The following is a 16,169-nucleotide window of genomic DNA, read 5'->3' as shown; positions in this document are numbered from 1 at the left end:
TGATCCATCTCCATAGACAAGTATGACATATTTAACACATTTACACACCATAGACAAATATCTAAATAATGACCGATCTCATCTCTTCTTTTGTTCCAAGATCCTGGTTCCAATATGGAATCAATTGACTGTCGTAAGAGTCCTTTGTACCTAATAACAATACAGCTTTGAGGATTTACCTGCTATATGTGGACATCCAATTCTCTATCAAATTCAGGAACATTTAACTATTTCTTATACATAATTAAATAAAATAACATTTAAACATTTAAACTAACTATATGTGAACTTCAAGTAAGCCTATAGAATATGATAAGAAAATCATTATAAGGATCATGTGTTTCAGTGAAATAGAATACTGATAGTTGTAAGCAAGGTCCTGACTTGACTCTTTCCCTCCAATAGTAAGGGGGCCACTATGACTCCATTAGAATCTGTACTTCACCCAATTATCTACTGTGACTGACTCATAATCCAGTAGAACCACACCCTCTGGAATCAATCTGTTTCCCCTTGAATCCAGGCCACCCTCTCTGAGATGTTATATATAAGTTGGATTTTGTCTAAAATTTCCTGCCAGATAGGTGGGCCTGTCTTCCAGTGTCTTGCAATACACATCCTTGTGGCTGTGCATAAAATCTTAACACATTTATTAATTGAAGGATTTAAGTGAGGGATTCCCTGGTTCAAAAGTGCTTGAGAGATGGTGAGGGAGACAGGTTCTTCTAATACCCGGGTTAATAAATCATTAATTTTTTTCCAAATATCCTTTATTTGGGTGCAGTCCCACCACATGTGTTTATAGGAGCCATATTCTCCACAACCTCTGTAGCAATTGTTAGTTTTTCAAGGTGAATAGTGAGATGTCTTTGAAGGTGTTAAATACCATCTATATGTTGTTTTTATACTATTTTCCCTGAAATCTGCGCTCAGCAGACCTCTGCACGTGTCACACAAAATCTGATCCTGGTCTTCCTTTGGAAGAGTTATCTCCATGTCTGACTCCCATTTCTGAGCTATGCTAGATTTGGTGTTGTGATTGCTATCCTTTAAGTCTAGGTAAAGTTTGGAGATAACCTGTTTCTCTCTAGATGTACTTTTGCATATGCACTCTAGTGTAGTGTTTGGTTTCTTCTCATGAGTTATATTGTATTTACCTAGTGCAGAGGATATCTGTAAATAGATGTACCAATGTAGCTTTTGTGGGAGTATTTTCTCCTGTAGTTGCTTATATGTGAAGATGGGATTTTTATCTATAAAATCAGCCACTCTATACAGCCCCTTGTTTGACCATTTTCCAACCTGTCTGTGAATTTCTTTAGGTAAAATCAGTTTTATCCAGGATTTGGGAGGTATCAAGTTTGTTGTTTTCATAACTAATCTCCATATCATTGTCATGTCTATAGTTGTGATAGTTTACCAGCTTTCTGGTCGTGCCCCCCTCCTGGATCCCACAAAACATTTCTGTCAATCTTGGAAAGATATTTTAATAGGCAGGGCTCGGAATAAGTATAGTATTCTAGGCAATACATTCATTTTTAGTACTGAGAGGCGTCCATACCCAAGAGTAAGTTCCCTTTTTCCACTTTAAGAGATATTTTCTGATGGAGTTATATAATGGAGTATAATTCAACCTATAAAGTTTTTCATATGAGTCTGAAATCTTCACTCCCAAATACGATAGGGAACGTTTGGTCCATGTTATGTCGAAATTAATTTCTATTAACTTTTTGGTATGTGCGGAATAGAGAGAGAGATAATGCCTCACACTTGTCAAGATTGATTTTATATCCCGATATCACAGAGAATTCCTGTATTGTTTGGTATAAATTAGTCATAGAGTATAGCGGGTCTGTTAGAGTCAGGAGTATGTCATCGGCAAATAGTGAATGTTTATATTCTGTGTCTTTAATTTTAATCCCTCTAATTTCTGCAGTGTTTCGTACACATGCCGCCAGTGGTTCTATGCATAGGGCAAACAGGAGCGGCAACAAGGGGCACCCCTGCCTAGTCCCATTTTAAATATCTATTGATTTACACTGGAAGCTTGCCACACTTATTGTTGCTGATGGATGGGAGTAGACAACTTTGATTGCCTGAATATATGCCCCCTTAAATCCCATCACCACCAGAACTTCAAACATGTATGTCCAGTCTATTCTGTCAAAAGCTTTCTCCGCGTCCAGGAAAAGAAGAAGAGAAGGCGTTCCTCTCTGTTTTAAGTGTTCCGTCAAGTCTACTGTTCTCCGGATGTTGTCTGGGGCTTCCCTGTCTTGAATAAAACCAACTTGGTCCGGGTGTATAAGATATGGGAGTATTTTCTTAAGTCTATTGGCCAGCACCTTAGTCAGGACCTTAATGTCCTGGTTAATCAATGATATTGGTCTGTAACTCTGGCAGATCAAGGGATTTTTCCCTGGTTTGGGAATAACTATAATCTTAGCCCTAAGGATATCTCTCGGTATACTTTCCCCCTTCATGACATTGTTACAAAATTGTTGGAGATGGGGTACCAGTTTTGTTTTAAACAATTTATAATACTAACTAGAGAAGCCATCTGGGCCCGCCACTTTACCTGGTTTCAGACCTTTAAGAACCTCTAGGCACTCCTAAGATGTAATCTCGGCATTTAAGATATTATTATCTAGGGGCTCGATAATATTAAGATTGGCCTTCTGTAAGAATTATGACCTAAGGTTCTGTGTTTGAGTCGTATTTTGTACTTTTTGACTGTCATAAAGAGATTCATAGTATGTGGCAAAGATGTTGGAAATGTCTTGAGGGTTTGATGTTTGTGAGCCATCCTGCCTTTGTAATTTAGTGATAGAGTATGATTTTGTTCTCTCTCTCAATTTATTCGCTAAATATTTGTCCGGCTTATTGGAGAACAAAAAATAATTAGCATTTAGTCTCTGGATGGCCCTCATTGCTGTGTCATTCAAAATTTTCACTACTAGGTTTTGTTTTGTTTGAGGTATTCTAAAAGTAGCATCAGAATGAGATAGTTTATGTTGTTCCTCCAATATGTGTATATCTGATTGTAGTTGGTCAATTGTCTTATTGGATACTTTTGTGAGTCTAGCTTTCTCTTTCATGAGTATCCCCCTAATATATGGCTTGTGTGCCGCCCATGTGTAGATGGGGTTGGTTATAGAATGTTTATTAATTTGCCAGTATTCCTTCATCATTCGTAGTAGTGTATTTTGAAATGGGACATTTCTAAGAATGCCTGGGTCAAAGGACCACGATTTCTGTCTCTGAAAATTAATTATGTCTGACATATTGAGTTGAACTATTGAGTGGTCTGACCAGACACATGGGTGTATGTATGAATGCATAATATTTGGGGTAAAGATTTGGCTCACTAGTACATAATCTAGCCTGGAGTAGGTTTTGTGCGCATGTGAGTAGAAGGTATGTTCTGTCGTGTTCCCATACAAGGTAACCCATGAGTCTATTAAATTATGTGCCGACAAAGAATCTCTGATTGATTTAGATATAGAATTTTGTCTGTGTTGTTTTTTTGTAATAGTTGTTCAACCCGTGTTAGAATGAGGTAGTAGAGCGATGTTAAAGTCACCTGCAAGTATTATCCTAGAGAGGGACCACTGTGTTAAGAGCTGTGACAGTTGGCAGAAAAAAGAGTGTTGTCTTTTATAAGGTGCATATACATTGCATAGGGTGACTTTAGTGTCCTGTATTCTGCCCCTTAATATTAAAAATCTACCTTCTGGATCTCTAACAATTACTTCTGTGGCGAATTGGAGAGAAGAGTGTATAAGAATTGATACCCCTCTTTTCTTTTTGTCTGTCACAAAGTGGTAGTGAATAGGGAATTGTCTATGCCAATAATTAGGGATCAATGATTGAGTAAACTGTGTCTCCTGTAAAAATATAATTTTAGCTTTAAACTTTAAGTATTTAGTGATTGCTACTTTACATTTTACGTTAGTGTTGAGACCCCTCACATTATGAGATATGGTGTCATTGGTAGAGTCTCAAAAGCAGCTGCTGTTCATTAAACTATTAATGCATTTTTCTATATTGGACCGCCACCTCCTTTACCCACTCAGGAGGCCACTAGAATGGAGGAAAGAAAAAAAAACTGGTTAACATTGTATACTCATCTATCCCAATAGTCTCCGATAGTCCATGAGTCAATAAACGATCAGCTTAAAGTAGCTATCCCTCTGAGGAATGTCACTTAGGTTTCGTCTTATTGACTTTAGTCCATTTGTGTCGTCTATGAGTATTCTCTCTTGGTGGTATGGGTTCTCCTTCTGGATCTTGGGTTTCTGAGGGGAGATCAGGCGGGTCAATTTTTAGATAAGAGCATATTTCTGGGATGTCTTGTCGATTCCTGATTGTCAACACCTTGCCATCATGATGGATGTGTAGAGAAATGGGAACTCCCAGCGGTAGTTCATCTGATTCTTGAGAAGCAAGAGAGTAAGAGTTCTGAGTGAACTCCTTCTTTGTAGGGTTCTGACGCACAAGTCTTGGAAGAACTGGACCACTGAACCTTGAAACTTAAAGGTTGGATTTTTCCTTGCTGCTTGAAGAATAGCTTCTTTTTCCGGCAAGCGTAGCATCCTCACAATCACATCCCTACGGGGATAATCCTCTTTCAGCTTTGCTTTAAGGGCTCAATGTGCCCTTTCCATTTGGAAGGCTTCTGCATCATCTTGGCCTGTTATGAACTGAAAAAGTTGCTTTAAATAATCTTTAAGATCTGGTTGTGATATAGATTCTGGAATTCCTTTGAGTCTGATGTTACATTGTCTGGTACAATTTTCCAGATCTTCTAATTTGTCATTTAGGTTATCTATATCATGTTGATCTGTTAGTACCTGGTGTGTGATAGTGTCCATCTTTTCATCTGTGGAATTTTCATTGTTCTCAAGACCCTGGCCCCTAGATCTTGAATATCTTGCCTGATTTCCACTAGGCTGTTTGTGACTGTAGTTTGCATTGCATCAAGTTTTCCCCACATTTTCTCCAAATTATTGTTGATATCCTGCTTGGAGACCAGATGTTTGATATCCACTTTAGTAAGAGGAGTCAGGTTGTCTGGGTCTCCCTGCATATTAGGGTCTAAATCCGGCTCTTCTTCCATGTCCGTTTCTTAAAGGGGTCGTCAACTTTTCTCCCTTTGAGGATTTAAAAAACATGCTGGCAGCTGCAGCTTTTCCCACAGAAGCGGGTTTGTTTAATTTTCTTGTTGACATTATGGAGCATACCCTGTTAATATATATGTATATCACCAACGTTTGGGCTCAATAGGTAAATAGTGCACTCCTTTTTTCTTCTGAGGATTAAGGCCTCTTATGAATGCTCCTGTCGAAGATGTAACTTATTGTCACCCAGACCTCTCAAATAACTCACTTTTTCAATGCATGTAGTAGGCCAAAATTGCCCTCTCAGTAATTGTTTTGTTACTCTTATAGGGTAGTTGCAGCAAAAAACACTATCATATCATAGTTATAGTGGAGTAATTTACACTGTCCTGTCCATTTCTCCCTTGTAAACTATGTGTGTGCCAAGACAAACATCTTTATGGAGCTTGATTGCAATGTTCATATTTCACTTTGCAAACGGACTAGGTCTCTCACACTCGTAATGTCAGTCCTTAACAATTGCCACTAAGTTAGTGGCGCAGTAGCTTGTTAGTGTATAAGCAAGTCCTCTTACTTGCGTGACCTAATGCAAAAATGGAGCCCCCTTTTTTATATCATTTATTTTGATTGCTGGTGTTACTTATAGGGGGTAGATGCTGCACAGCTTAATATGTCTGTTTAGATCACTCCTACCTTCTTAGATGATTGTGTTGCGAGTGGCATTATCATACAGATTTAGCTCCGAATTTTCGTGCCACAGTGTATGGTAAGATGGCATTTCTGCGCTCCATTGCGGTCTACAGCGTGTCTCCAGAGGCATGTTACAGCCCTGTAGCGGTGTTATATCCGCCTTTTTAAGGTACACTTTTCTATTGTTGCCAGATCGGGTAAATGATTGTATAATCCTTCAAATGTTGAAGATATTGTGGTAATTGTAACATCAAGCTGTTTAGTTGCTGTTCAAACACATTAGCCCCCCAGCTTGGTAAATTGGTTGTTTCTATTATTTTTGTTCTTTTTTCTTGTTTTCTCTTGTTTTGTTTTTTTGCAGAGGTAACCTCCTTGCTGACTAAAACATTACATTGATATAATTAAGCAGTAATGAGTAACATGACCATTTAGAACTCACACTCCTTTATCGGGGAAAAAAAAAAAAGGTTTCTCTTTCCATCTTACACCTAAAAGATGTTACACCAATATTTCACTTTAGTGCACAAATGCACCTAAGCACACACACTAACTATAAAGTATCTTTGCCCTCTTATTATAGTCACTAGTTTTTGGTTTTCTTTTTTAGATGCACATGGAACAATATATCACAAACTTTAAACACAACTCACTGGTCATGCCTGCCAAACAAAAAGATAAAAATATATGTACCTCTGAGACTCACTTAGATAATTCTAACAAGACAATGTTGCACAAAATTGATATACAACCAATAGTTACCCAGATGTCAGATATTTTTCTGCCACAATTTGGATTATTAAAAACCCAAATGACTAGCTTAACTTCAGAAGTAAGGCAATTCTATAATCGGCTCACTGAGGTTGAGAGTAGGGTATCAGAAGCCGAAGATATACTTTGTAATCAAGATACATTTTTAGACAATCAAGGCAAATTACTAAAAATGTTGCAAGACAAAGTTCATTCCGGTGGAATAACCTCAAGATTTTAGGTCTCCCTGAAAGCAGAGATTACTCTGATCTATTATTCTTGGCAAACACAACTCTCCCTTTAGCAGTTGGCATGACACAAAAAGACCTGCCACTATCAATCGAAAGGGCACATAGATTAGGAACTCCTAGGACTGATTATAATAGACCCATTATGGTTAAATTCCTAAATTATCAAGTGAAAAGAACTATCTCCATACTGTACAAAGTTGATTAGTTCAGGCTACAAGGCTAGACTCTAAAAAGTTCTGTAAAAGGAAAAATGTTCTTTGATGTAAAGAGTATTTTGTTTTTTCTTATATATCAATCTTTTTGAATAGGTATAATGTATGCGATATGTTTGACCCTCGATTGTAATATGGTTTTTTTTGTTTTATGTTGGTTTTTATATATAAATGTGTATATATATATATATATATAAACGCGTCAGTTGTCATCTTGGTCATTCACCTTGTAATGAGCAACGCTGCTGAATAAACACTACTGCATCAAGTTTTGAGCCTTTGGTCCCAGTTCTTTCCTCCTTTGGATACAGAGTATTTTTTATATATATATATATATATATATATATATATATATATATATATATATATATATATATATATATATGTGTGTGTGTGTGTGTTTTTTTGTTTTTTGTTTTCCCATCCCCCATCAAAAGAAAATCAATAATTAAGCAACTAGCTAAATATAATCCTGACCTAGTCTTATTGCAGGAGACGCATTTAAAATCTGAAGAGGCTGTCAAATTTAAGGGTAAATGGGTAGGGCAGGTTATTGCCTCTGATTGTTCTAGGAGGAAGAAATGAGTCATATTTTTATTAAATAAAAATCTTAGAAAAAATATTTTTCACATTCAAATTGACCCACATGATGGGTCGATAATCTTAAATATTGAGATTGCCCGAGTAAAATGTATATTTTGTAATATTTATGGACCCAACACGGATTAGGATTTCCGGAACATAATCATGACTAAGCTGTCCCAATATATAGATCAGAATCTAATTTTAGCAGGAGATTTTAATCTGATCCCTGTATTGTCTCTTGATAGATTTTCCCCTAGGCAGATTTCTGGCCTATCTCAAAAATCGTTACACAAATCTGTAAAAATCTCAAATTGCATGACATATGGCGCATTCAGCACCCAGATACCAAACTATACACATGCAAATCTAGGTCGTACAGATCCTTCTCTCAGATAGATCATTTTCTAATATCTAATTCCCTCTTAAAATCAGAAGGAAGGGCGCAAATAAATGATATTGTTATATCCAACCATGCTATAGTTTCTTTAGCTCTTGTTCCTAGACCCCTATCGACGGAAGGTGTAGCCAACTTTTATTTCCCTAAACATTTAATTAACAATATACCATTCCAAAATTGGCTACAACATGAATGGCAGGAATATAGAGAGGATAACTATCCAAAATGAAATTTAGAGTGTGTGAATTACAACTTGCAAACACGATCATGAATGCCTACCGGAAATACATTAATATACCAATTAAAAAATATTGGGACACATATAAGATAGCCCAACAAGATAGGGGCCTGTTCTTGAAGAAATCAGAATCAATGCTATATATAAGGGGCACTATGGTAAATCAGCCAAGTATCTTGCCAGACTTAATAAGGCCAGGAAGAAGAATAATACTATTGAAAATATTATAGATGGGGATAAAAAATTTACAGAACTTGACGACATAAAGAGGACCCTTTTCAACTATTATCAGAACATTTATGTGGCAAAAAAAATTGATAAAGATAACAAAATGACTTTTTGGAGTAAAGTCACTTGTCCAAAAATTACTGTAGCTCAAACTGATTCAATAAATATTCCCATTACATCAGAAGAAGTTCTAGAAGCTTTAGCTGCTGCTAAACTTGGCAAAGCTCCAGAACCCGATCAACTTCCTGTGGAGTTCTACAGGATACTCAAAATAGATATTTTAACCAGCTTATTCAATGAATACTATATTCTCAATATTTCTCAGCGTCAACTATAACTCTAAAAAAAGATAAGATAAGAATCCTTCAGATCCTGGGTCATATAGACCTATTTTCTAAATACTGACTACAAATTGCTTACTTCTATTGTAGCCAATAGACTTAGAACTCTGTTACATGAAATTATACACCAAGATCAATCTGGCTTTATGACTGGAAGATCTTCAACAAAAAATATTCGTAGGACATATATGATCTTATAACATTTCTGGACCAAACTCCTTAAGAATAAAAGAACACTACAACAAGATTTTGTCATGGTTTTAGTTGATGCTAAGAAAGCCTTTGATTCAATAATTTGGGACCATCTATATTATTCTTTATTCAATTTTAGCTTCTCAGGAAATTTAGTAGCCTTTATGAGGGCTATTTACAATTCCCCTATATCCTCTATCTTACGGCTAGATTTAGAGTTTTGTAACGCTGGCTTTTTTCTGGCCGCACCTTTAAAATAACTCTGGTATTGAGAGTCCACAGAATGGCTGCGTTAGGCTCCAAAAAAGGAGCGTAGAGCATATTTAACGCAACTGCATCTCTCGATACCAGAGTTGCTTACGGACGCGGCCAGCCTCAAAAACGTGCTCGTGCACGATTCCCCCATAGGAAACAATGGGGCTGTTTGAGCTGAAAAAAAACCTAACACCTGCAAAAAAGCCGCGTTCAGCTCCTAACGCAGCCCCATTGTTTGCTATGGGGAAACACTTCCTACGTCTGCACCTAACACTCTAACATGTACCCCGAGTCTAAACACCCCTAACCTTACACTTATTAACCCCTAATCTGCCGCCCCCGCTATCGCTGACCCCTGCATATTATTATTAACCCCTAATCTGCCGCTCCGTAAACCGCCGCTACTTACATTATCCCTATGTACCCCTAATCTGCTGTCCCTAACACCGCCGACCCCTATATTATATTTATTAACCCCTAATCTGCCCCCCACAACGTCGCCTCCACCTGCCTACACTTATTAACCCCTAATCTGCCGACCGGACCGCACCGCTATTATAATAAAGTTATTAACCCCTAATCCGCCTCACTAACCCTATAATAAATAGTATTAACCCCTAATCTGCCCTCCCTAACATCGCCGACACCTAACTTCAAACATTAACCCCTAATCTGCCGACTGGAGCTCACCGCTATTCTAATAAATGTATTAACCCCAAAAGCTAAGTCTAACCCTAACACTAACACCCCCCTAAATTAAATATAATTTAAATCTAACTAAATAAATTAACTCTTATTAAATAAATTATTCCTATTTAAAGCTAAATACTTACCTGTAAAATAAATCCTAATATAGCTACCATATAAATTATAATTATATTATAGCTATTTTAGGATTTATATTTATTTTACAGGTAACTTTGTATTTATTTTAACCAGGTACAATAGCTATTAAATAGTTAAGAACTATTTAATAGCTAAAATAGTTAAAATAATTACAAAATTACCTGTAAAATAAATCCTAACCTAAGTTACAATTAAACCTAACACTACACTATCAATACATTAATTAAATACAATATCTACAAATAAATACAATGAAATAAACTAACTAAAGTACAAAAAATAAAAAAGAACTAAGTTACAAAAAATAAAAAAATATTTACAAACATCAGAAAAATATTACGACAATTTTAAACTAATTACATCTACTCTAAGCCCCCTAATAAAATAAAAAAAAACCAAAATAAAAAAATGCCCTACCCTATTCTAAATTACTAAAGTTCACAGCTCTTTTACCTTACCAGCCCTGAACAGGGCCCTTTGCGGGGCATGCCCCAAGAAATTCAGCTCTTTTGCCTGTAAAAAAAACACATACAATACCCCCCCCCCAACATTACAACCCATCACCCACATACCCCTAATCTAACCCAAACCCCCCTTAAATAAACCTAACACTAAGCCCCTGAAGATCTTCCTACCTTGTCTTCACCATACCAGGTTCACCGATCGATCCAGAAGAGCTCCTCCAATGTCCTGATCCAAGCCCAAGCAGGGGGCTGAAGAGGTCCATGATCCGGCTGAAGTCATCATCCAAGCGGGAGCTGAAGAGGTCCATGATCCGGCTGAAGTCTTCTATCAACGGCATCTTCAATCTTCTTTCTTCCGGATCCATCTTGAAGACCTCCGACGCGGAACATCCTGCTAGCCCGACGGACTACCGACGAATGAAGGCTCCTTTAAGGTACGTCATCCAAGATGGCGTCCCTCGAATTCCGATTGGCTGATAGGATTCTATCAGCCAATAGGAATTAAGGTAGGAAAATTCTGATTGGCTGATGGAATCAGCCAATCAGAATCAAGTTCAATCCGATTGGCTGATCGGATCCTATCAGCCAATCGGAATTCGAGGGACGCCATCTTGTATGACGTCCCTTAAAGGAGCCTTCATTCGTCGGTAGTCCGTCGGGCCAGCAGGATGTTCCACGTCGGAGGTCTTCAAGATGGATCCGGAAGAAAGAAGATTGAAGATGCCGTTGATAGAAGACTTCAGCCGGATCATGGACCTCTTCAGCTCCCGCTTGGATGATGACTTCAGCCGGATCATGGACCTCTTCAGCCCCCTGCTTGGACTTGGATCAGGACATCGGAGGAGCTCTTCTGGATCGATCAGTGAACCTGGTATGGTGAAGACAAGGTAGGAAGATCTTCAGGGGCTTAGTGTTAGGTTTATTTAAGGGGGGTTTGGGTTAGATTAGGGGTATGTGGGTGGTGGGTTGTAATGTTGGGGGGGGTATTGTATGTGTTTTTTTTACAGGCAAAAGAGCTGAATTTCTTGGGGCATGCCCCGCAAAGGGCCCTGTTCAGGGCTGGTAAGGTAAAAGAGCTTTGAACTTTAGTAATTTAGAATAGGGTAGGGCATTTTTTTATTTTGGGGGTCTTTGTTATTTTATTAGGGGGCTTAGAGTAGGTGTAATTAGTTTAAAATTGTTGTAATATTTTTCTGATGTTTGTAAATATTTTTTTATTTTTTGTAACTTAGTTCTTTTTTATTTTTTTTACTTTAGTTTGTTTATTTCATTGTATTTATTTGTAGATATTGTATTTAATTAATGTATTGATAGTGTAGTGTTAGGTTGGATTGTAGGTAATTGTAGGTATTTTATTTAATTAATTTATTGATAGTGTAGTGTTAGGTTTAATTGTAACTTAGGTTAGGATTTATTTTACAGGTAATTTTGTAATTATTTTAACTATTTTAGCTATTAAATAGTTCTTAACTATTTAATAGCTATTGTACCTAGTTAAAATAAATACAAAGTTACCTGTAAAATAAATATAAATCCTAAAATAGCTATAATATAATTATAATTTATATTGTAGCTATATTAGGATTTATTTTACAGGTAAGTATTTAGCTTTAAATAGGAATAATTTATTTAATAAGAGTTAATTAATTTCGTTAGATTTAAATTATATTTAACTTAGGGGGGTGTTAGTGTTAGGGTTAGACTTAGCTTTAGGGGTTAATACATTTATTAGAATAGCAGTGAGCTCCAGTCGGCAGATTAGGGGTTAATGTTTGAAGTTAGGTGTCGGCGATCTTAGGGAGGGCAGATTAGGGGTTAATACTATTTATTATAGGGTTAGTGAGGCGGATTAGGGGTTAATAACTTTATTATAGTAGCGGTGCGGTCTGCTCGGCAGATTAGGGGTTAATAAGTGTAGGCAGGTGGAGGGGACATTGAGGGGGGCAGATTAGGGGTTAATAAATATAATATAGGGGTCGGCGGTGTTAGGGGCAGCAGATTAGGGGTACATAGCTATAATGTAGGTGGCGGCGGCGTGTGGACGGCAGATTAGGGGTTAATTATTGTAGGTAGCTGGCGGCGATGTTGTGGGGGGCAGGTTAGGGGTTAATAAATATAATATAGGGGTCGGCGGTGTTAGGGGCAGCAGATTAGGGGTACATAAGTATAACGTAGGTGGCGGTCGGCAGATTAGGGGTTAAAAAAATTTAATCGAGTGGCGGCGATGTGGGGGGACCTCGTTTTAGGGGTACATAGGTAGTTTATGGGTGTTAGTGTACTTTAGAGCACAGTAGTTAAGAGCTTTATGAACCGGCGTTAGCCCAGAAAGCTCTTAACTACTGACTTTTCTCTGCGGCTGGAGTTTTGTCCACTTCAACGCTCACTTCAGCCACGACTCTAAATACCAGAGTTAGAAAGGTCCCATTGAAAAGATAGGATACGCAAATGACGTAAGGGGATCTGCGGTATGGAAAAGTCGCGGCTGAAAAGTGAGCGTTAGACCCTTTTTTGACTGACTCCAAATACCGGCGGTAGCCTAAAACCAGCGTTAGGAGCCTCTAACGCTGTTTTTCACGGCTACCGCCAAACTCCAAATCTAGGCCTTAGTAAATAGTAGTTGTACACCTTTTTTAAACTAAACAAAGGAACAAGGCAGGGCTGTCCCCTCTCTTCTCTCCTTTTTAATATTGCTATAGAACCTTTAGCGATACTTCTAGAATTGCAGGGAATCAGTTTAGGGAGTCAGACATTTGTCCTATTGCTATACGCAGATGATTTACTAATATACTTTAAAAATACCAAAATAAATATCCCAACAGCTCTTCAGATTCTTAATCTCTTCAGTTCATTTTCTGGTTATAAGGTTAACGCAGAGAAAACAGAAATAGTTTGGATACACAAAAATTAGGACAGTTATACTCAACATAACTTCAAAGAAGTAGAAAGGTTCAGATATTTGGGAATTAATTTCCATAAAGATCCTAATATGTGGTACAGACTTAATTATACATTTTTCTTCTCTAATATAATTTCTAAATTACACAGATGGAGTCTCTTCCCCCTTTCATTATCAGCTAAAGTCATGATTATCAAAACTATTCTTTTTCCACAGCTATTATATATCATGAATAACCTATCCTTGATTATCCTAAATCGGGATATTAAGAGTTTTAACAAGGAATGTGCTAAATTTCTTTGGAAAGTAAAAAGGCACAACTTATCTATATCTCAAATCTTTCAGTTGACAGAATTCGTTGCTTTTGCCTTTCTGGATATTAGATCCTATAATATTTCAATACTTGCAAGACATGCAGTGGATTGGCTCTTGTCATCTGATTACCTGACCAATAAAACTATGGAAGAAAAGCTAATACATCCTTTCTCCCTTAAAGCTATCTTGCATTGCCCACATACACAACTTCCTGAAGCTATTAAAATGTTGTTCAATATACATAATGTGGTCAAAGCTTGGCAATAATTTTGTACAACATTGAAGATTAATTTTTACATATCTGTTTTTCTACCTATTTAAGGAGAAGATCCGGAATTTCTTCCAGGGAGCCAGTTTGAGATATTTAATAAATGGGCTTACAATGGTCTAACTACTGTAATACAAACTTTGGAAGGGGATTACAGGATGTCAATCTTTGAGAGTATTGCCACTAAGTATAACCTACCCAATAACAATTTTTTTGCATATCTTCAACTACACCATTATATTTATAAGAAGATGCAATTAGGTCAATGGGAGGAGTGATTTGGGAAAATTGGCGACTATATTAACCTTTATAAGGAAGGGAATCATTCAATTTCCCTACTCTATAAAATATTGTTGGGAAAAAAATGCCAATTAAATTTAGATAAGATGTTCCTATGCTGGATCAAGAGTTTTGAGGATGTGGAGATTGATATAATTAAAACAGGTATTAAATGGGTTTGTGAGGCTTCTCTTCCTTCCTCCTGGAAAGAATCTCACTTAAAGCTTCTTAATAATGCATATATTACACCAACTAGATTAGCTAGATGGTCACAAGATCGTCAAGATAACTGTTACAAATGCCATTGCCTGAAAATTAAGAAGCTTTGGCATAAAGTCAATTTTTGCCTAAATAAGAATACACAGGACAAATTTGTAGAAATACAAAGTACAAATAGAGACAAAATTCATCTTTTGTTTGTACAAGACTACAAACAACCAAAATTATAACCTTGTCAACACAGCCATCATGATTGTACGCAATCTGATCTTGAAGAATTGGACAAATCGTACAGCTCCTCCTTTTGGGCTGTTTATTCAGGCAATTAAATCACAGATTATGTTTGAACAATATAGTATATCTAATTTCATAAAAGGCAAATAATTCATTTTTTAAAGAAATGGGTAAAAATCATACAGTCCTATCCCATATCGACACAATATATTCTTAACTAAGCAATTCCTTAGGTCTGCTTATTTTGAAACTTTAATATTATGGGATTTATTCCCGTCATCTTGGTATTAAATAAGAGAAAGGAAATAAAGGAACATATTGAATATGGGTGGTATTGGTGGGATGTGGAAAGGTGCAATGCAGGGTATTCTTCCCCCTCCCTTTTTTTTTTTTTTTTTTTTTTTTTTTTGTTTTGTTCTTTTTTTTCTTGTTTTGTTTTCTGTTTTGTTATGTATTATCGAAAAATCTCCAATTCATGAGGAAGGTTTAGTTGGTTCATTGTGAACCTTAAGAAGAGGTAAATTAAGTCAGCATAAAGATATGATTTACACTTGCTGTCTATTTGCTTAAGTGTATTTTTGTACGCAAACTTACCTTGATGTATTTGATAAAGTGCCCTGTTTATTTTTCCCTTCTATGAAATGCTTTAATTATCTTGGGTTTGTTGGTTCAATTTGTTTTAAGTATGGAGTTTAAGTTTAATACCCAAGATTTCTGGTGTTCTTGCTGATTTAAATACTTTTCATACACTTATTAGTATGCTCATATATTTTTTTTTTTTATGTAATGCCATATTTTGCCATGATGTTTTTTCTTGATGCTTTCGATTCCCGAGTCACCAGGTCCTGCTGTGCGATACAGTTGGGATTCACGTGTCTCTCCACGGCAGATAAGAACTTTAGGAGGAGGGAGGGGCTCTGCCTCTATTGTGGGTTACAGGGCCACCTTTTAAAGTCTTCTCCTACACCACTGGTTAAACGCTTGCACTTAAGGTCCTGTCGGGGGCAGACCTTGGATGGTTTATCCTCGTCCCCGGAACAAATAAAGGAGAAACCTTTGGTCACGGTTATCCTTTCCTGGGTGGACTCCTCCATAGTCACCCTGGCTCTTGTTGACTTCGGTGCTGCAGGCTATTTCATTGACAGTGCCTTTGTATCACAGCACTCCATTCCTGTATTGCCTCGGTCCGTTCCACTTGCTATTGAGGCCATTGATGGCAGGCCCCTTCAGTCTGCACTCTTTACTCACAAAACCACTCTGGTATCCATGGCTGTTGGGGCTCTCCATTTTGAAACCCTCCAGTTCCAGGTAATTAACTCTCCGCATTTTCCATTTGTTCTGGGTTATCCCTGGCTCCAAAAGAACAATCCCAGTCTCGACTGGCATAGGTCTGAA

At 37.2% G+C, this 16,169-nt stretch overlaps 1 protein-coding gene across 1 annotated transcript in view; it reads right to left on the bottom strand.

Moving 5' to 3' along the window:
* LOC128648613 (pyrethroid hydrolase Ces2e) overlaps window positions 1-16,169 on the bottom strand; it is a 237,738-nt gene that overhangs the window by 205,054 nt on the left and 16,515 nt on the right. The window lies entirely within an intron of this gene.

This window comes from Bombina bombina, chromosome 1 (assembly GCF_027579735.1).
Source record: "Bombina bombina isolate aBomBom1 chromosome 1, aBomBom1.pri, whole genome shotgun sequence".
Lineage (NCBI taxonomy): Eukaryota > Metazoa > Chordata > Amphibia > Anura > Bombinatoridae > Bombina > Bombina bombina.
The sequence above is the reverse complement of the archived record's forward strand: the minus strand, read 5'-3'. Positions and strand labels throughout refer to the sequence as shown.